Below are 21928 nucleotides of genomic sequence, written 5' to 3' on the forward strand. Positions count from 1 at the left end.
GAACTCAGGAAAACACTCTTTCATAAACATATCATTTAGGAACTTAACTACACTTCTAGAACTCACCCCCTCACAAACTTCACCTCTGGCCACTTTGAGTAATAGTCCATAAGAACTAAAGCAAACTTTGATGATGGATCAAGAGCATGAAAAGGACCCTACAATGTCAAGTTCCAGCTTCACCCATGGTGCAGCCGGCAATTCAATAGGAGAAATAGAAGGATTATGCAATTTAGCAGTCTTGTCACAGCTGGAGCAAATCACACAAGACCTAACAATCTCATCCACTTCCCTGTCCATGGAAGGCCGCCAGAAAGAGACACGCACCCTTTTCTTTGTCAACGTAGCACCTAGATGTCCTTCATGCGCATGCTAGATCAAGGTAGCTCTCAAAGTAAGGAGGGGAACAAGCTTGTCTCCTCTCAGTAATAACCCATCTTCAATGGTAAGCTCATCTGCCACCTGCAAAAATGTTTTGAAATCAAAATTCAAGTTCCTCTCCATGGGCCATCCTTTTTCAACATATTTTATAACTAGACCCAAAGAAGCATCACAACAGAGGGCCTGACGACATTCAAATTCAGAAATTGCACACAACTGTGGAAGATCCACTGCAGCCACAATAAACTTCTTCTTGTCCTCCTCACTTATGTCTAGTTCATTTTCCACAGTGTCAGAGGAACGAGAGAGAAAATCCGCACACCCTTTTTTACTTCCAGGAATATATTCAGCACAAAAATCAAACTGGAGAAGATTTGAGGACAAACGTGCAATCCTAGGAGAAAAAATCCTGACATTCTTCCCACTGGGAATGAAGACTAAAGGCTTGTGATCAGTTTGGAGACAGAACTTCCTTCCCCAAATCAAGTTTCTAAAATTCATCACTGCCCACCAAAACGCTAACAGCTCCTTCTGGATGACTTCCTCTCTGAAGGAGACAAAACCCTGGAGGCAAACCCAATAGTCCTGACCTTCCCTTCTTTCTTCTGAGATAAAACAGCTCCCACACCGACATTACTGGCATCAACAGTGAGCGTGCAAGTAAGAGAAGGGTCATAATATCTTAATACCTTAAGAGAGACAAGTTGTTGCTTCACCCACTCAAAAACACTTTGACATTCGCCACTCCATTCAAATGCAACACCTCTCATCAACATTTGTGACAAAGGCTTCAACTTGCTTGCAAAATCTTGAATGAACCGTGAATAAAATTCACAAAGACCAAGGAAAGATTTGAGACTGGTCTTGCCAGCAGGTGGTTTTGACTTGGCAATCAAATCAACCAAACCGGACTTGGGAAGAATCCCATTTTCATTAACTAAATGCCCCAAATATTCAACTTTTTTGTTCATAAAAACCCATTTGTCCCTACATAATACCACACCATTAGTCTGGATCCTCGACAACGCTTCCTTTAAAATGGTATCATGTGTAACACAATCAGGTGAAAAGACAAGAACATCATCCTGGAACATAGATAGCCCTTCGATCCCCTTCAGCATATTGGACATGAGTGACAGAAAAACTGATGTAGGTGACGCAAGTCCGAACGGCATCCGGACATATTGAAAGGTGCCAAAAGGGGAAATGAATGCAGTAAGGTGTCTAGACTCAGGGGCTAACTCTGATGGTAGGCAGATGCTAAATCTAATTTGGTGAATATCTTTACATCCTTCAGAACTGCCAACAGTTCATTAGTATTCAGCAGAGGATGGGAATCCACCCAGATTTCTTTGTTCAAGCAGCAGAGGTCAACACAGACCCTAAGCTCACCATTCTGCTTGCGCGCAACAACCAGTGGAGATAACCATAGGGAGGATTCAACAGGTTCAATTATCCCCTTAGTACACAAAGAATCAAGTTATTTTTCAAGATCCTGCCTAACACTAAAGGGGACATTTCTCAGCTTATGTTTGACAAGGCTGGCGCCATCTTTCACAGCAATTTTGTGTTGGAAATCCCTAATCTTGCCTAATCCACCAGAAAATACATGGCGAAATTTATTGATAAGATCTTCAAGATCTGGATTATCTCTTATGGCCAGAACCTGTTCTGTTGCTCCAGGCCTGAGCACCATACCTAATAGTCCCTGGTGGAACCAACTCCAGATGTTCAACCCTTTGTGCGCAACATACAATTTTCCAGCATTCCTCCTCCGCTTGAACTCCGTAATCTCCTCAATGTAGCCTGACAGATTGATCTTTCGTCCCTCATATGAGACAGCTTTACAATCAGACGGTAGCAGGGGCCTATTTGGCTAGGTCGCATCATAGAGGCTTACCGTGATCATAGAGATACGAGCGTCGGAGTCAACAAGAAGTTTCAGTACTTGATCTCCCACTAGTAGGTCTACAAAAGGATCAAAACACATTTCAGGATTACCCCTAATGACCCCGTCATCTTGTACAACCCATGTTACTGAGGTATTTAGTGACTAACTCTTCTTTGTCACCAAGCATACCTCCATCAACAACACATTTTACTGAAGAAAGTTGAGAGACTGATTTGCTTTTAGTAGACTGACACACTTTAGCAAAGTGACCTGTTCCATTGCAAATTCTACAAGTCACAAACCTAGCTGTGCATTTCCCTCCTCCCATGTGAGTCTTATATCCACATATGAAACAGAAGTTACTCTGTGAAAAAATTAGTTCTGCCGTTCTGCAAAACTTGGACGAGGTCTGTCTTAAGATTTATGCTCCTTGTCTTTATTTTCCTTTACTTTCACGGCAGAGACAGTTTCACTGTTTTTATTATCAAGTTCCTTGGCTGACAACTGTGAAGTCTCTATGCTTTTTGCTACCTTGATTGTCTCCTTTAAAGTAGCATTCCCCATGGAAAGCAGTTTGTGCTTGATGGTTTTGTCTGTACAGTGACAGATAATTGATCACGTACTAGTTGGTCAGCAAAGTTTTCAAACTGATACTCCACTACAAGTCTCCTGTGAAGTACTCGGGTGTGGCTGTGTGTGTGCCCGGGACGCTGTCTCAGCCTGGGCTGCCACACGCGCGGGGGTGAAGTGACAGAGGGAGACAGCCAGAGGGAGATAGAGGGAGGGAGACAGAGCGTGGGAGACAGAGGGAGGGAGGCAGAGAGAGGGAGACAGAGGAAGGGAGACGGAGGGAGACACAGGGAGACAGAGAGAGAGAGAGAGAGGGAGAGAGCAAGGGACAGAGAGGGAGAAGGAGAGATAGAGAGAGGGAGGGAGACAGAGAGAGAGGGAAGGAGACAGAGAGAGAGAGAGAAGGGGGGAGACAGACAGACAGAGACAGACAGAGACAGGGACCGACAGAGACAGAGAGAGGCAGAGACAGGGACAGGGACAGGGGCAGACAGATAGAGGCAGAGAAAGACAAACAGAGAGGGAGACAGAGGGAGAGAGACAGAGGGAGGGAGACAGACAGAGGGAGACAGAGGGAGGGAGACAGAGAGAGAGAGGCAGACAGAGGGAGACAGAGATAGAGAGAGAGGGAGAGAGGGAGGGAGAGAGAGGAAGGGAGACAGAGAGAGAGACAGACAGAGTGAGTGAGACAGAGGGAGACAGAGATAGAGAGAGAGGGAGAGAGGGAGGGAGAGAGACAGACAGAGACAGACAGAGACAGGGACTGACAGAGACAGATGGAGGCAGAGACAGGGACAGGGGCAGACAGATAGCGGCAGAGACAGACTAACAGAGAAGGAGACAGAGGGAGGAAGACAGGGACAGACACATAGAGGCAGAGACAGACAGACAGAGAGGGAGACAGAGGGAGGGAGACAGAGGGAGGGAGACAGAGAGAGGGAGACAGAGCATGGGAGACAGAGGGAGGAGGACAGAGGGAGGGAGACAGAGAGAGGGAGATAGAGGGAGGGAGACAGAGGGAGGGAGACAGAGGGAGAGAGAGGGAGGGAGAGGGCGGGAGACAGAGAGCGAGAGACAGAGTGAGTGAGACAGAGGGAGACAGAGGGAAAAAGAGAGAGAGAGAGGGCGAGAGGGAGGGAGAGAGAGAGAGAGATAGAGAGATAGAGAGAGGGAGGGAGATAGAGAGAGAGGGAGGGAGACAGAGAGAGAGAGGGGAGGGAGACAGGGACAGACAGAAACAGGGACAGACAGAGACAGGGACAGACAGACAGATAGAGGCAGAGACAGGGACAGACAGATAGAGGCAGAGATTGAGACAGACAGAGACAAAGAGGCAGAGAGACAGATAGAGAGATAGAGAGAGGGAGGGAGGGAGGGAGTCAGAGAGAGCGGGAGGGAGAGAGGGAGGGAGGGAGACAGACAGACAGAGACAGACAGAGACAGGGACTGACAGAGACAGATAGAGGCAGAGACAGGGGCAGACAGATAGAGGTAGAGACAGACAGACGGAGAGGGAGACAGAGGGAGGGAGACAGGGACAGACAGAGACAGGGACAGACAGAGACAAGGACAGACAGAGACAAGGAGAAGACAGAGACAGGGACAGACAGACAGATAGAGGCAGAGACAGGGACAGACAGATAGAGGCACAGAGACAGAGAGGAAGACGAAGAAGGAGAGGGAAACGGAGGGAGGGAGACAGAGGGTGACAGAGGGAGGGAGAGGGAGAGAGATAGAGAGAGAGTGACACAGAGGGAGACAGGCAGAGGAAGAGAGAAAGAGGAAGACAGAGGGAGAGAGACAGAGGGAGAGAGACAGAGGGAGACAGCCAGAGAGAGAGAGGGAGATAGAGGGAGGGAGACAGAGGAACGGAGACAGAGAGAGGGAGACAGAGGGCGACAGACAGAGGGAGACAGACAGCGACAGACAGAAGGAGGTAGACAGACAGAGGGAGACAGACAGAGGGAGGAGGGCGAGAGAGGGAGGGAGGAGGGCAACAGAGGGAGCAAGACAGACAGAGACAGAGGGAGACAGACAGACAGAGGGAGACAGACGGAGACAGAGGGAGACAGACGGAGACAGAGGGAGACAGAGGGAGAGAAAGGGAGGGAGACAGACAGAGGGAGACAGACAGAGGGAGGAGGGCGACAGAGGGAGGGAGGAGGGCGACAGAGGGAGCGAGACAGACAGAGAGAGACAGGGGGAGACAGACAGAGGGAGACAGACAGAGGGAGACAGAGGGAGACAGAGGGAGGGAGACAGAGGGAGACAGAGGGAGGGAGACAGAGGGAGAGAGAGGGAGGGAGACAAAGAGAGAGGGAGGTAGACAGAGAGAGAGAGGGAGGGAGACAGACAGACAGAGACAGACAGAGACAGGGACCGACAGAGACAGATAGAGGCAGAGACAGGGACAGGGGCAGACAGATAGAGATAGAGACAGACAGACGGAGAGGGAGACAGAGGGAGGGAGACAGGGACAGACAGAGACAGGGACAGACAGAGACAGGGACAGACAGACAGATAGTGGCAGAGACTGAGACAGAGAGAGACAAAGAGGCAGAGAGACAGAGAGGAAGAAGAAGTGGGAGGGGGAGACGGAGGGAGACAGAGGGAGAGAGAGAGGGAGTGAGACGGAGAGAGGGAGACAGAGGGTGACAGAGGGAGGGAGAGGGAGAGAGACAGAGAGAGAGGGAGACAGAGGGAGGGAGACAGAGGGAGACAGAGGGAGGGAGACAGAGAGAGGGAGACAGACAGAAGGAGACAGAGGGAGACAGACAGACACAGGGACTGACAGAGACAGATGGAGGCAGAGCCAGGGACAGGGGCAGACAGATAGAGGCAGAGACAGACTAACAGAGAGGGAGACAGAGGGAGGCAGACAGGGACAGACAGAGACAGGGACAGACAGACAGACAGATAGAGGCAGAGACAGGGACAGACAGATAAAGGCAGAGACAGACAGACAGAGAGGGAGACAGAGGGAGGGAGACAGAGGGAGGGAGACAGAGAGAGGGAGACAGAGAGAGGGAGACAGAGAGAGGGAGACAGAGAGAGGGAGACAGAGGGAGGGGGACCGAGGGAGGGAGACAGAGGGAGGGAGACAGAGGGAGGGAGACAGAGGGAGAGAGAGGGAGGGAGAGGGCGGGAGACAGAGAGCGAGAGACAGACAGAGTGAGTGAGACAGAGGGAGACAGAGGGAGACAGAGAGAGAGAGAGGGCGAGAGGGAGAGAGAGAGAGATAGAGAGATAGAGAGAGGGAGGGAGACAGAGAGAGAGGGAGGGAGACAGAGAGAGAGGGGAGGGAGACAGACAGACAGAGACAGGGACCGACAGGGACAGACAGCAGCAGAGACAGGGACAGGAGCAGACAGATAGAAGTAGAGACAGACAGACGGAGAGGGAGACAGAGGGAGGGAGACAGGGAGAGACAGAGACAGGAACAGACAGAGACAGGAACAGACAGAGACAGGAACAGACAGTGACAGGGACAGACAGACAGATAGAGGCAGAGGCAGGGACAGACAGATAGAGGCAGAGACTGATACAGACAGAGACAAAGAGGCAGAGAGACAGAGAGGAAGACGAACACGGAGAGGGAGACTGAGGGAGACAGAGGGAGAGAGAGCGAGGGAGAGGGAGGGAGACAGAGGGAGGGAGACAGAGGGTGACAGAGGGAGGGAGAGGGAGAGAGATAGAGAGAGAGGGAGACAGAGGGAGACAGGCCTAGGGAGAGAGACAGAGGGAGGGAGACAGAGGGAGACAGACAGAGGGAGCCAGAGGGAGACAGACAGAGAGAGAGAGGGAGACAGAGGGAGAGAGACAGAGAGAGGGAGACAGAGGGCGACAGACAGAGGGAGACAGACGGCGGCAGACAGAGGGAGGGAGACAGACAGAGGGAGACAGAGGGAGACAGACAGAGGGAGGAGGGCGACAGAGGGAGGGAGGAGGGCAACAGAGGGCAACAGAGGGAGCGAGACAGACAGAGAGAGACAGAGGGAGACAGACAGACAGAGGGAGATAGAGGGAGGGAGGGATAGAGAGGGAGGGAGGGAGACAGACAGAGGGAGACAGAGGGAGACAGACAGAGGGAGTAGGACGACAGAGGGAGGGAGGAGGGTGACAGAGGGAGTAAGACATACAGAGAGAGACAGAGGGAGACAGACAGAGGGAGACAAATAGAGACAGACAGAGGGAGACAGAGGGAGGGAGACAGAGGGAGAGAATCAGAGGGAGAGAGAGGGAGGGAGACAGAGAGAGAGAGAGAGAGACAGAGAGATAGAGAGAGGGAGAGAGGGAGGGAGGGAGAGGGAGAGATAGAGAGATAGAGAGAGGGAGGGAGACAGAGAGAGAGGGAGGGAGGGACAGACAGAAACAGGGACAGACAGAGATAGGGACAGACAGACAGATAGAGGCAGAGACAGGGACAGACAGATAGAGGCAGAGACTGAGACAGACAGAGACAAAGAGGCAGAGAGACAGATAGAGAGATAGAGAGAGGGAGGGAGACAGAGAGAGAAGGAGGGAGACAGAGAGAGAGAGGGAGGGAGACAGACAGACAGAGACAGACAGAGACAGGGACCGACAGAGACAGATAGAGACAGAGACAGGGACAGGGGCAGACAGATAGAGGTAGAGACAGACAGACAGAGAGGGAGACAGAGGGAGGGAGACAAGGACAGACAGAGACAGGGACAGACATAGACAGGGGCAGACAGACAGATAGAGGCAGAGACAGGGACAGACAGATAGAGGCAGAGACTGAGACAGACAGAGACAAAGAGGCAGAGAGACAGAGAGGAAGACGGAGAGGGAGAGGGAGACGGAGATGGAGGGAGACAGAGGGAGAGAGAGGGAGACAGAGGGAGGTACACAGAGGGTGACAGAGGGAGGGAGAGGGATAGACAGAGAGTGAAACAGAGGGAGACAGGCAGATGGAGAGAGTCAGAGGGAGACAGAGGGAGGGAGACAGAGGGAGACAGACAGAGGGAGCCAGAGGGAGACAGACAGAGAGAGAGAGGGAGACAGAGGGAGGGAGACAGAGGGACAGATACAGAGAGAGGGAGACAGAGGGCGACAGACAGAGGGAGACAAACAGCGACAGACAGAGGGAGGGAGACAGACAGAGGGAGACAGACAGAGGGAGGAGGGCGACAGAGGGAGGGAGGAGGGCAACAGAGGGAGCAAGACAGACAGAGACAGAGGGAGACAGACAGACAGAGGGAGACAGACGGAGAAAGAGGTAGGGAGACAGAGGGAGAGAGAGGGAGGGAGACAGACAGAGGGAGACAGAAGGAGACAGACAGAGGGTGACAGAGGGAGGGATGAGGGACAGAGGGAACGAGACAGACAGAGAGAGACAGGGGGAGACAGACAGAGGGAGACAGACAGAAGGAGAAAGAGGGAGACAGTGGGAGGGAGACAGAGGGAGAGAGATGGAGGGAGACAGAGAGAGGGAGACAGAAGGAGACAGAGAGAGAGACAGAGGGAGCGAGGGAGGGAGAAAGAGAAATAGAGAGATACAGAGAGGGAGGGAGACAGAGAGAGAGGGAGGGAGACAGAGAGAGAGGGAGGGAGACAGACAGACAGAGACAGACAGAGACAGGGACCGACAGAGACAGATAGAGGCAGAGACAGGGACAGGGGCAGACAGATAGAGGTAGAGACAGAGAGACGGAGAGGGAGACAGAGGGAGGGAGACAGGGACAGACAGAGACAGGGACAGACAGAGACAGGGACAGACAGACAGATAGAGGCAGAGACTGAGACAGACAGAGACAAAGAGGCAGAGAGACATAGAGGAAGACGAAGAGGGAGAGGGAGACGGAGGGAGACAGAGGGTGACAGAGGGAGGGAGAGGGAGAGAGACAGAGAGAGAGGGAGACAGAGGGAGGGAGACAGAGGGACAGGGAGGGAGACAGAGAGAGCGAGAGGGAGGGAGATAGACAGATAGAGACAGACAGAGACAGGGACCGACAGAGACAGATAGAGGCATAGACAGGGACAGGTGCAGACAGATAGAGGCAGAGACAGACAAACGGAGAGGGAGACAGAGGGAGGGAGACAGAGGGAGTGTTACCCGCACAGCTTCCTGCCATTAGTATAGACGTATATTCCCCCTTAAAACACTACCAGTACCACAATGCATTGGGAGGGGTGTCGAGATTGTGTGTGGTCTGATGATACCTGAAGACGAATCAGGTGACCCTTCATTCAAATAGAGACCCGCCCCTCTCACTCATTGCTGGGCTTCTCCATTCCGTTGGAAAACCTGCCCATCCTGTGTCATTGTGTTGTTTGTTCCTCCTTCTGCGTGTGGGACATTCTGCTCACCCGCGAGAGGCGTCTATGTCAATCCACCTGAAAACGTCGATAGCATCGTGTATAGAGTCTCAGCTCGCCCGACTGAGCCCCGGCTTGGATTCCCTGCACACCCGTAAGTAAACATCGAGTTCAAGTATTCAATACCTTTATCCCTAATTAACCGGCGCAAGGAAAACTTCCACATCAAGCATCAGCGTGATTATCTGCAACGCTGTGTCGAGCGTCCTCACTCTTAAAAGGCCTCGGCACCCGACACCAAAGAAACCTGCCGAAGAAACTTCCTCTTCCAACATCCGCGTGAGTATCTGAAATGCTGCGCGGAGCGGTGTCATACTCGACCCCAGCCACCAAAAGGAAAGGGCAGCTTTCGCCTCGCTACCTGAAAACTCTTCCGTAGCAAAGACACTTAGGTAAATATTTGCCTGGCTGCATTTTCACGGACCATTAACACGGCGCCTGTTGTTTGAGGTAATTGCTTCCCTGCTGTTACCCCTTTAAAGCGTTCACCGTAAATAAACTCATTTATTGAAATCCAAACAGCAAGACGAAAACGAAGATAACAAATAGCAATACTCTTCGCTCCTGGAGGTCTGGATACCTTATATCACACGGACACTAATCCTTGAGAAACGAATAAAGAGGGTTCTTATTGAAGGATTCGCCAACAGATCAATCAGTACTTTAAGAGAGAGAGCCAATTACGGAGTCCATCGTACATCTTTACTTTTGAACTGCAATTGTTTAAGATGTACTGATCACTTAGACTGTAAGTGAGTGATTCCACGTTTGGATCATTACCCTCCTACTCCTTCTATCTGACTAACCAGGTGAGTTTGAGACCATACACAATCTTACACTGTATCATGAAAGATTAGAATAATCCCGAATTGTCTGGCCTAGGGGTTCTCTTGTATTCTTACTTGAATATTTCCCTTTTTCTTCCAGTACATACACGTGGGTTCCCGGTCTGTGTCCGCTCCAGCGCTGTGTCTTCTTCCTGGAAGTTCTGAGACATCCCATCGCTCCCTGGGGGTACATTTAGGCTTCCTGTTACTTTGAGGTTGGAGGCTTATAGTATCTTCGGGGAAGGTGGGATTCTATCTTCGCTCCTGAGGATTATCAGTGGTGGAAAAACCCTCGAGCAGTGACAGAAAGCCAAGCCCACGTTTACGTAAATCCCCCGAGCGAAGAATGGACAGAGGTGCTTCGTTCGATGCCTCCTTGCCAGGGGCTTCGGCCCCTGTGGCTGCTGAACTGTCCATGGCTGACCTCGCTGCTGCAGTAGTTAATCTACAAGCAGAGCTTAGAGACGTTAAAACCGAAAACCAAAGATTGGTTTTAGAAATAGACGTATTAAGAAGTCAGAAACCTATAGACCCCGATAGTGGATCCCCGTATAGAAAAAATTATATTCAGCCAGCCCATTTTCATGTTCCTTCCTTCCCAAGCACATCTACAGTTGACAACACGGCATCCACCCCTGTGAATGTAACTGTTGTAACATCACCACAAACCCCGTTAGCCATGCCCGAAAGATTTGCTGGTGACAGTAAGTTCGCTGTATTCATGAATCAGTGTCATCTACAGTTTCTAAGCAAAGCGGCGGCTTTTCCTGATGATGCTGCGAAAGTAGCATTCATAATATCATACCTAACAGGAAATGCAGCTCTATGGGCAGTTCCCTTAGTGGAAAATGATGACCCCATATTGTATAATTTAACGCAATTCAAAGATAGTATGAAACGCCTGTTTGCCAGACATTCATATATGCAGGCAAGTGAAAACGAGCTACTTGGATTAAAACAGGGGTCCAAAGATTTACTAACCTATATAACTACATTTAACAGACTAGTTACTGAAACCCAATGGCCCGAAGCTAAGAGAACATCCTTGTTCTACAGAGGGTTAAGGGATGATCTAAAAGACATTTTGTCCCAAATAGTAGACCCCCCTGAAGACTGTGCATCTTTCATAGATCTAGTAGTGAAACTGGATCATAGACTGCAGGAACGTAAGGGGGAAAAGATAAAGATAGAATATCCTCGACTCCCTGTTCCCAGAATAGAAAAGAAAGATCTAAAAGATACTAGTGAGCCAATGCAAATTGGAGGCATACGAGGCCCGTTAACAAAAGAAGAAAAAGACAAACGGAGAAAGTTGAATCTATGTCTATATTGTGGAAAAAGGGGGCATTATGCCCAAGAGTGTCCAGTCAAACCCAGTTCCGGAAAGAAGGCTCCCTTAAATAAAACTATCTCTGTGTTGCAATCGGAAAACTAATAGACTTGGAAGGTTCCGAGACCATTCTTCCAAGTCCTTCCTTTATTCAGGTCTCACAAGTCCTGGCCAATACCTTCTCACCACTAACAAAACATTTGACGATTTCTGTAGTACTTATCCTGTCCCCTCAACATAGGAAATCCTTGTCTATAATGGTGGATTCTGGAGCCACAGGAAATTTCCTAGACCTAACCCTAGCCAAGTCTTGTGGCATTGACTTCATAATAAAACCTCAACCGGAAAAGGTTCGATCAGTTGATGGATCAGAGCTATCCTCGGGGCTAGTGACTGATCATACCCCCGAACTACTCATGACCTGTGACAATGGACACACCGAAAAAATCATTTTTGACTTGATTGACACCCCTCATTTTGGAGCCATAGTAGGTGTTCCTTGGTTGCAACAACATAACCCCTGCATAAACTGGGTCACCAGAACCATCACATTGAATTCCTCTTATTGTATTGAACATTGTTACCAAGACATTATACAGATGCACGTTCCCTTGTATTGTGCAGGATCCACTTATCCATCTACTCTTCCTGTAGAATATCAAGACTTTACCGAGGTATTCGACGAAATCAAGGCGGTGGCTTTGCCCCCGCATAGAACATATGATTGCAGAATAGACCTGGTGCCCGGGGCTGAATTACCTCTTAGCAGAATTTATGCTCTTACAGAACCTGAAACCAAATACCTGTATGAATATCTACAAGATATGCTTAAGAAAGGATTCAACCGCCACTCGACCTCGCCAGTGTCCTCGCCCATCTTCTTCATCCCTAAGCAAGAAGGAGGTTTAAGAGCGTGCTTGGACTATCGCGCCTTAAACAAGGTAACGATAAAAAACAGATACCCTCTTCCACTCATCTCCACCCTGTTAGATCAAGTACGCAAGGCCAAAATTTGTACAAAATTGGACCTTCGTGGGGCCTATCATTTGATTCGCATTCGAGAAGGAGATGAGTGGAAGACAGCATTCCGTACCAAATTCGGCCTGTACGAATACTGCGTAATGCCCTTCGGGTTATGCAATGCTCCTGCGGCCTTTCAATTTTTCATAAATGAAGTTTTGAGGGAATATCTAGATGTGTTTGTAATCGTATACATCGACGATATCCTGATCTATTCCCAAACAGAACAGGAGCATATCTCTCACGTCAGGACAGTTCTTCAATGCTTACAAGACACTCACTTATTCGCCAAATTAGACAAATGTCTTTTCCACACTAACAAGGTTGACTTTTTCGGCTTTGTCACCTCCGCTGAGGGTTTACAAATGGACCCATCTAAAGTATCTGCTATAATCAATTGGGCAAGTCCTCAGAACGTGAAGGAAGTTCAATCCTTCCTAGGATTTGCAAACTTCTATTAGGAGGTTCATAGATCATTTCTCTGATCTCATTCGTCCCATTACGAGACTTCTAAAAAAGGAGGTTCCATTCTTGTGGGACAATGCGGCAGAACAGGCTTTCCAAACGTTAAAAGGCAAATTCACCTCAGCACCCATAATACGTTATGCAGATGAAACAAGACCTTATTTCATTGAGGCCGACGCCTCACAATATGCGGTGGGAGGAATACTGTCTCACAGAGATCTTAAGACAGGAACACTCCACCCCTTAGCATACTTCTCAAAAGCCCTTTTGCCGGCTGAACAAAACTACACTATTGGGGAACGAGAACTTCTGGCCATTAAATTGGCCTTCCAAGAATGGCGCCATTATCTTCTTGGTTCCCCTCATGTGATCACAATTTACTCGGATCATCGAAACTTGCAATTCTTCAAATCCGCACGAGCCCTTACTCCAAGACAATTGAGATGGGTTTCCTTCTTTAGTGAATACGATTTTATCATCTCTTTCCGTCCTGGAACCAAACATGGCAAAGCTGATGCCTTATCTCGACTGGGTATAGACTCGAAACACTCCATAGACAATCCTGTACCCATCATTCCTGATAGCAAAATAGCAGCGGTAGGAGATAAGAAAGGAGAGAATCCTGACTCGTTTCTCGCAAAACTCTCTGTGGAGTATTCCAATATGTCTTCAGAGGATTGGTTAACAGATCCCCTCAATAAAATAGAGAACGGTATCTTTTTCCATGATAACTGTATCTATGTACCCTCAGAAGAACTCCGTAAAGTAATCATTCAATGGTATCATTCCCTACCCTTAGTTGGTCATCCCGGGAAAGAAAAAACTCTCCAAATGTGTAAGAGATGGTTTTGGTGGAGGAGAATGAATCAGGATGTGCTTTCCTTCATGGGGGCCTGTCCCACATGTGCCCGACAAAAACCGTTACACTGTGCACCTGCTGGATTATTGCAACCGTTACCTATCCCGCCAATCCCTTGGCATTCTATCAGTCTTGATTTTATCACTGACATGCCCAACTCAAGAGGGTATACCACGATTCTTGTTGTGGTAGACATGCTCTCCAAGATGTCTCATTTCATTCCCTTAAAACAGGTGCCAAAAGCCAGGGAACTTGCAGAAATATTCATAGAGCAGATAGTACGATTACATGGTCTGCCATCGATCATTTTGTCCGACAGGGGTCCCCAGTTCGTCTCGAGATTCTGGCAAGGATTGTGTCAAGCCTTACAAATAGACCATCGACTGTCCACGGCTTACCATCCTCAAACAGATGGCCAAACAGAGAGGACAAATCAAACATTAGAACAATATCTTAGATGTTTACTAAGTACCTTCACGAGTGATTGGGTCAGAGCATTGGCACTAGCTGAATTTGCTTACAATAATTCCATGCATTCTGCCTCCAAGATTTCGCCGTTCCTCTTTACTTATGGATATCATCCAAAAGTCTTACCTCTTCACCATCCATCCTCCTTGTCAGAAATCCCTGCTGTTTCAGAACATCACACCCATCTGCAGAAAATATGGAGTCAGGCAAATAAGGAATTACAAGAGGTTAAAATACACATGAAAACACAAGCAGACAAACATAGACAAGAAGGCCCTAGGTATGAAATAGGGGATCAGGTGTGGTTAGCAACCAAAAATCTTCGTCTAGCAGGGACTAAATTACAACCCCGATATATAGGGCCTTATAAAATCATACAAATAATCAACCCAGTAGTAGTGAAACTAGAGCTACCCCAAGAAGTACAGGTACATCCTGTATTTCACATCTCTTTACTTAAGCCATACGTCAAACCTTCCTGTCCTGAACCACCACCTCCTCCCATCACAGTAGAAGGGGAAGTTGAATATGAGGTAGAACGAATAATAGACGCGCGCAGATATAGAGGGAAACTTCAATACCTCATAGATTGGGTGGGTTACACCCCAGACGATAGAACCTGGGAATTAGCAGAACATGTACACGCTCCTTTGTTAGTGCGCAGATTCCATGCACTACACCCCGAAAAACCACGCCCTGTTAGGCGACCTTTAGGGGGGAGAACTGTTACCCGCACAGCTTCCTGCCATTAGTATAGACGTATATTCCCCCTTAAAACACTACCAGTACCACAATGCATTGGGAGGGGTGTCGAGATTGTGTGTGGTCTCATGATACCTGAAGACGAATCAGGTGACCCTTCATTCAAATAGAGAACCGCCCCTCTCACTCATTGCTGGGCTTCTCCATTCCGTTGGAAAACCTGCCTATCCTGTATCATTGTGTTGTTTGTTCCTCCTTCTGCGTGTGGGACATTCTGCTCACCCGCGAGAGGCGTCTATGTCAATCCACCTGAAAACGTCGATAGCATCGTGTATAGAGTCTCAGCTCGCCCGACTGAGCCCCGGCTTGGATTCCCTGCACACCCGTAAGTAAACATCGAGTTCAAGTATTCAATACCTTTATCACTAATTAACCGGCGCAAGGAAAACTTCCACATCAAGCATCTACGTAATTATCTGAAATGCTGTGTCGAGCGTTCTCACTCTTAAAAGGCCTCGGCACCCGACACCAAAGAAACCTGCGCGAAGAAACTTCCTCTTCCAACATCAGCGTGATTATCTGAAATGCTGCGCCGAGCGTTATCATACTCGACACCAGCCACCAAAAGGAAACGGCAGTTTTCGCCTTGCTACCTGAAAACTCTTCCGTAGTAAAGACACTTAGGTAAATATTTACCTGGCTGCATTTTCACAGACCATTAAAACGGCGCCTGTTGTTTGAGGTAATTGCTTCCCTGCTGTTATCCCTTTAAAGCGTTCACTGTAAATAAACTCATTTATTGAAATCCAAACAGCAAGACGAAAACGAAGATAACAAATAACAATACTCTTCGCTCCTGGAGGTCTGGATACCTTATATCACACGGACACTAATCCTTGAGAAACGAATAAAGAGGATTCTTATTGAAGGATTCACCAACAGATCAATCAGTACATTAAGAGAGAGAGCCAATTACGGAGTCCATCGTACATCTTTACTTTTGAACTGCAATTGTTTAAGATGTACTGATCACTTAGACTGTAAGTGAGTGATTCCACGTTTGGATCATTACCCTCCTACTCCTTTTACGATCTTCTATCTGACTAACCAGGTGAGTTTGAGACCATACACAATCTTACACTGTATCATGAAAGATTAGAATAATCCCGAATTGTCTGGCCTAGGGGTTCTCTTGTATTCTTACTTGAATATTTCCCTTTTTCTTCCAGTACATACACGTGGGTTCCCGTTCTGTGTCCGCTCCAGCGCTGTGTCTTCTTCCTGGAAGTTCTGAGTCATCCCATCGCTGCCTGGGGGTACATTTAGGCTTCCTGTTACTTTGAGGTTGGAGGCCTATAGTATCTTCGGGGAAGGTGGGATTCTATCTTCGCTCCTGAGGATTATCGGTGGTGGAAAAACCCTCGAGCAGTGACAGGGAGGGAGACAGAGGGAGGGAGACAGAGGGAGGGAGATAGAGGGAGAGAGAGGGAGGGAGACAGAGAAAGAGAGAGAGACAGAGTGAGTGAGACAGAGGGCGACAGAGAGAGAGAGAGAGAGGGAGAGAGGGAGTGAGAGAGACAGACAGAGACAGGGCCAGACAGAGACAGATAGAGGCAGAGACAGGGACGGGGCAGACAGATAGAGACAGAGACAGACTAACAGAGAGGGAGACAGTGGGAGGGAGACAGGGAAAAACAGAGACAGGGACAGACAGACAGAGGCAGAGGCAGATAGACAGAGACGGAGACAGACGGAGACAGAGGGAGACCGAGGGTGGGAGACAGAGGGAGAGAGAGGGAGGGAGGGAGACAGAGGGAGACAGACAGAGGGAGGAGGGCAACAGAGGGAGGGAGGAGGGAGACAGAGGGAACGAGACAGACAGAGAGAGACAGGGGGAGACAGACAGAGGGAGACAGACAGAGAGAGAGAGAGAGGGAGAGAGGGAGGGAGAGAGAGAGAGAGAGATAGAGAGAGAGGGAAGGAGACAGAGAGAGAGAGGGAGGGAGACAGACAGAGACAGACAGAGACAGGGACCGACAGAGACAGATAGAGGCAGAGACAGGGACAGGGGCAGACAGATAGAGGTAGAGACAGACAGACGGAGAGGGAGACAGAGGGAGGGAGACAGGGACAGACAGAGACAGGGACAGACAGAGACAGGGACAGACAGACAGATAGAGGCAGAGACTGAGACAGAAGGAAGAGGAAGAGGGAGACGGAGGGAGACAGAGGGAGGGAGACAGAGGGTGACAGAGGGAGGGAGAGGGAGAGAGACAGAGAGAGAGGGAGACAGAGGGAGGGAGACAGAGGGAGGGAGACAGAGGGAGGGAGACAGAGGGAGAGGGAGGGAGACAGAGAGAGAGAGTGGGAGGGAGGCAGACAGATAGAGACAGACAGAGACAGGGACCGACAGAGACAGATAGAGGCAGAGACAGGGACAGGGGCAGACAGATAGAGGCAGAGACAGACAAACGGGGAGGGAGACAGAGGGAGGGAGACAGAGGGAGGGAGACAGAGGGAGGGAGAGGGAGGGAGACAGAGAGAGAGACAGACAGAGTGAGTGAGTCAGAGGGAGACGGAGAGAGAGAGAGGGAGAGAGGGAGTGAGAGAGACAGACAGACAGAGACAGGGACTGACAGAGACAGAGCCAGAGACAGGGACGGGGCAGACAGATAGAGGCAGAGACAGACTAACGGAGAGGGAGACAGAGGGAGGGAGACAGGGACAAACAGGGACAGACAGACAGAGGCAGAGACAGGGACAGACAGATAGAGGCAGAGACAGACAGACAGAGAGGGAGACAGAGGGAGGGAGACAGAGGGAGGGAGACAGAGAGAGGGAGACAGAGAGAGGGAGACAGAGGGAGGGAGACAGAGGGAGAGAAAGGGAGGGAGAGGGCGAGAGACAGAGAGCAAGAGACAGACAGAGTGAGTGAGACAGAGGGAGACAGAGGGAGACAGAGGGAGAGAGAGAGAGGGGAGAGAGGGAGGGAGAGAGAGAGATAGAGAGATAGAGAGAGGGAGAGAGATAGAGAGAGGGAGGGAGACAGAGAGAGAGGGAGGGAGACAGAGACAAGCACCGACAGAGACAGATAGAGGCAGAGACAGGGACAGGGGCAGACAGATAGAGGTAGAGACAGACAGACGGAGAGGGAGATAGAGGGAGGGAGAGACAGAGACAGGGACAGACAGAGACAGGGACAAAGAGGCAGAGAGACAGAGACGAAGACGAAGAGGGAGAGGTAGACGGAGGGAGACAAAGGGAGAGAGAGGGAGGGAGAGGGAGGGAGACAGAGGGAGGGAGACAGAGGGTGACAGAGGGAGGGAGAGGGAGAGAGAGAGAGGGGGACAGAGGGAGATAGGCAGAGGGAGATAGGCAGAGGGAGAGAGACAGAGGGAGGGAGACAGAGGGAGACAGACAGAGGGAGACAGAGGGAGGGAGACAGAGGGATGGAGACAGAGAGAGGGAGAAAGAGGGCGACAGACAGAGGGAGACAGACGGCGAGAGGAGGGTGACAGAGAGAGGGAGTAGGGCAACAGAGGGAGCGAGACAGAGAGAGACAGAGGGAGACAGATGGAGACAGAGGGAGACAGAGGGAGAGAGACGGGGGAGACAGAGAGAGGGAGACAGAAGGAGACAGAGAGAGAGAGGGAGAGAGGGAGGGCTAGAGACAGAGAGAGAGACAGAGAGAGAGACAGAGAGAGAGAGAGGGAGACTGAGAGAGGGAGACTGAGAGAGGGAGACTGAGAGAGGGAGACTGAGAGAGGGAGGGAGACTGAGAGAGGGAGGGAGATAGAGGGAGGGAGACTGAGAGAGGGAGGGAGATAGAGGGAGGGAGACTGAGAGAGGGAGGGAGATAGAGGGAGGGAGACTGAGAGAGGGAGGGAGATAGAGGGAGGGAGACTGAGAGAGGGAGGGAGATAGAGGGAGGGAGACAGAGGGAGAGAGAGGGATGGAGAGGGAGGGAGACAGAGAGAGAGAGACAGACAGAGTGAGTGAGACAGAGGGAGACAGAGAGAGAGAGAGGGAGAGAGGGAGGGAGAGAGACAGACAGAGACAGACAGAGACCGGGTCCGACAGAGACAGATAGAGCCAGAGACAGGGACAGGGGCAGACAGATAGAGGCAGAGACAGACTAACAGAGAGGGAGACAGGGACAGACAGAGACAGGGACAGACAGAGACAGGGACAGACAGAGACAGGGACAGACAGACAGATAGAGGCAGAGACAGGGACAGACAGATAGAGGCAGAGACAGACAGACAGACAGGGAGGGAGACAGAGGGAGGGAGACAGAGAGAGGGAGACAGAGAGAGGGAGACAGAGGGAGGGAGACAGAGGGAGGGAGAGAGAGGGAGGGAGACAGAGGGAGAGATAGAGAGATAGAGAGAGGGAGGGAGGCAGAGAGAGAGAGGGGAGGGAGACAGACAGACAGAGACAGGGACCGGGACCGACAGAGACAGATAGAGGCAGAGACAGGGACAGGGGCAGACAGATAGAGGTAGAGGCAGACAGACGGAGAGGGAGACAGAGGGAGGGAGAGACAGAGACAGGGACAGACAGAGACAGGGACAGACAGACAGAGGCAGAGACTGAGACAGACAGAGACAAAGAGGCAGAGAGACAGAGAGGAAGACAAAGAGGGAGACGGAGGGAGACAGAGGGAGAGAGAGGGAGGGAGAGGGAGAGAGACAGAGAGAGAGGGAGACAGAGGGAGGGAGACAGAGGGTGACAGAGGGAGGGAGAGGAAGAGAGATAGAGGGAGACAGAGGGAGACAGGCAGAGGGAGAGAGACAGAGGGAGACAGAGGGAGGGAGACAGAGGGAGACAGACAGAGGGAGACAGACAGAGGGAGACAGACAGAGAGAGAGAGACAGAGAGAGAGAGAGGGAGACAGAGAGAGAGAGAGGGAGACAGAGGGAGGGAGGGAGACAGAGGGACGGAGACAGAGAGAGGGAGACAGAGGGCGACAGACAGAGGGAGGGAGACAGAGGGAGACAGACAGAGGGAGGAGGGCGACAAAGGGAGGGAGGAGGGTAACAGAGGGAGCGAGACAGACAGAGAGACAGACAGACAGTGGGAGACAGACGGAGACGGAGGGAGACAAAGCGAGAGAGAGGGAGGGAGACATACAGAGGGAGACAGACAGAGGGAGGAGAGCGACAGAGGGAGGGAGGAGGGCTACAGAGGGAGCGAAACAGACAGAGACAGACAGAGGGAGACAGACAGAGGGAGACAGACAGAGGGAGACAGAGGGAGGGAGACAGAGGGAGAGAGAGGGAGAGTGACAGAGAGAGGGAGAGGGAGGGTGACAGAGAGAGGGAGACAGAAGGAGACAGAGAGAGAGCGAGAGGGAGAGAGGGAGGGAGAGAGAGAGAGATAGATAGAGAGAGAGAGGGAGGGAGACAGAGAGAGAGAGAGAGAGAGAGAGAGAGAGAGAGAGAAAGAAAGATGTGTGTATGCCGGGTCTGGTGGCTCAGTGGACAAAGGTGTCGGCTGCAGGGGCCTGTGCTCAACCTCATGGTCACAGTTTTTTTTTGCACTAGCCCCGCCCCCACCGGGGCGGCCCTCGGCCACAAACCACACTGTAAATTTGGCCCCTGAGAGAAAGTTTGTGAGTACCCATGCTGTAGAGACTTGTAAAAAAATTAATTCCATCGATGCTTCACCAAAATTCTCTTCTATTCAGAATGCAGCGCAAAAGTCCACAAAGAAATCTCAGGACAGTACCTGTGTGCCTTAAGTTACACTTCCCTGCCGCTCCTCTTGCTCAATTATCACGTAGGAGTGTTGAGCGGCGGGCACCGAGGAAGCTTCATTCTGTTCCTATTTTTTTTTAAATAAAGAGGCACTGTGACATGCACAAAGAACACTGTGCGTTTCAACAGTGAAACGCAGACGCATAGACACGTCACTGCGCGTCTGAACCCATGTGTGTTTCAACAATGAAACACAGACGCTGGCGTGCATACTTCACTACGCATCTTCACGCTGCTCAAACTATTTTTGTCCATTGCTGGAACGCATATCTCTAACATGCGTTCCAGCCGACACTGACCTCGTTCTTCGCTGCTCTGCCTCTAAATCCGCAGGAAACGTCTTAACAAAGTGTCGACAACCCCGAAGACCGTCAGGAATTGACATACTCACAACCAGCCTTCTTCTAACCGAAGACCGCTTCTCTCGCCGACGAAATGGCAGAATGTGCAGTCCGGTGACCCAGCGCTCGTCGCCACAAAGATGTGGTAGTCAAATTAGGAACACCAGGTAAGTTTCGGAGATATTTATTAATACATCTGCTGAGCCACCAAGCAGAGCAGCCGCAGAGATCTACGAAGACACCAACTGCCAAAGCTAGAACTCCTGGTGCAAAACTCTCACGCAGTGAGGTTCTGTACCAGTGACATTCCAAACAAGCACAGGCTACTACAAAACTATTGCATGTCACCGCCATGTTGAGAATACGACATTGCCACAAAGTTATTTTCCGGGGATAGACGGCGATATGAAAGATTGCGTTAACTAATTTTGGCGATGATTATCATACGTTCTTGAGAATATCCCCCGAAGTGTACCTGGGCATTGCACATAGGGAGTGTACAATGTCATGTTTTCAGACTGGCTTGCACCATTTCACGGATTCTGCAATGGTAGTCTGCCTGTAGTTTGAGTGTGTGGCCCTTTGATGGCATAATGCATGCTGCAGCCCATAGGGACCCTCTTTAGCACCCATGCCCTGGGTACCAGGGGTACTATTTACCAGGGATTTGTAGGGGTGCTAGAATCCTTGTGAATTGGAGTACAACTGTGCATGCTGCAGTTTTTAGGGAAAGAGCACTGGCACAGGGGCCTGTTTAGCAGGGACCCAGCACACATCCAGTCAAGAACATCAGTACCAGTGGGCACAAAGTGGGGGGCGACCACGTAAAAAAGGGGCACTTGCCTACATGCAGAGGATGTAGTAACAGTTACTCCGAGCAAGGGTGAAGCAGGAGACCGCACAGGGCTGTTTGTAAACAGCAGGCAGGGCACAGACTGCCAGGGCCTGGTACACTTTGGACTCTGTGTGTACAGAG

Source organism: Triturus cristatus, chromosome 2_2 (assembly GCF_964204655.1).
Source record: "Triturus cristatus chromosome 2_2, aTriCri1.1, whole genome shotgun sequence".
Classification (NCBI taxonomy): Eukaryota; Metazoa; Chordata; class Amphibia; order Caudata; family Salamandridae; genus Triturus; species Triturus cristatus.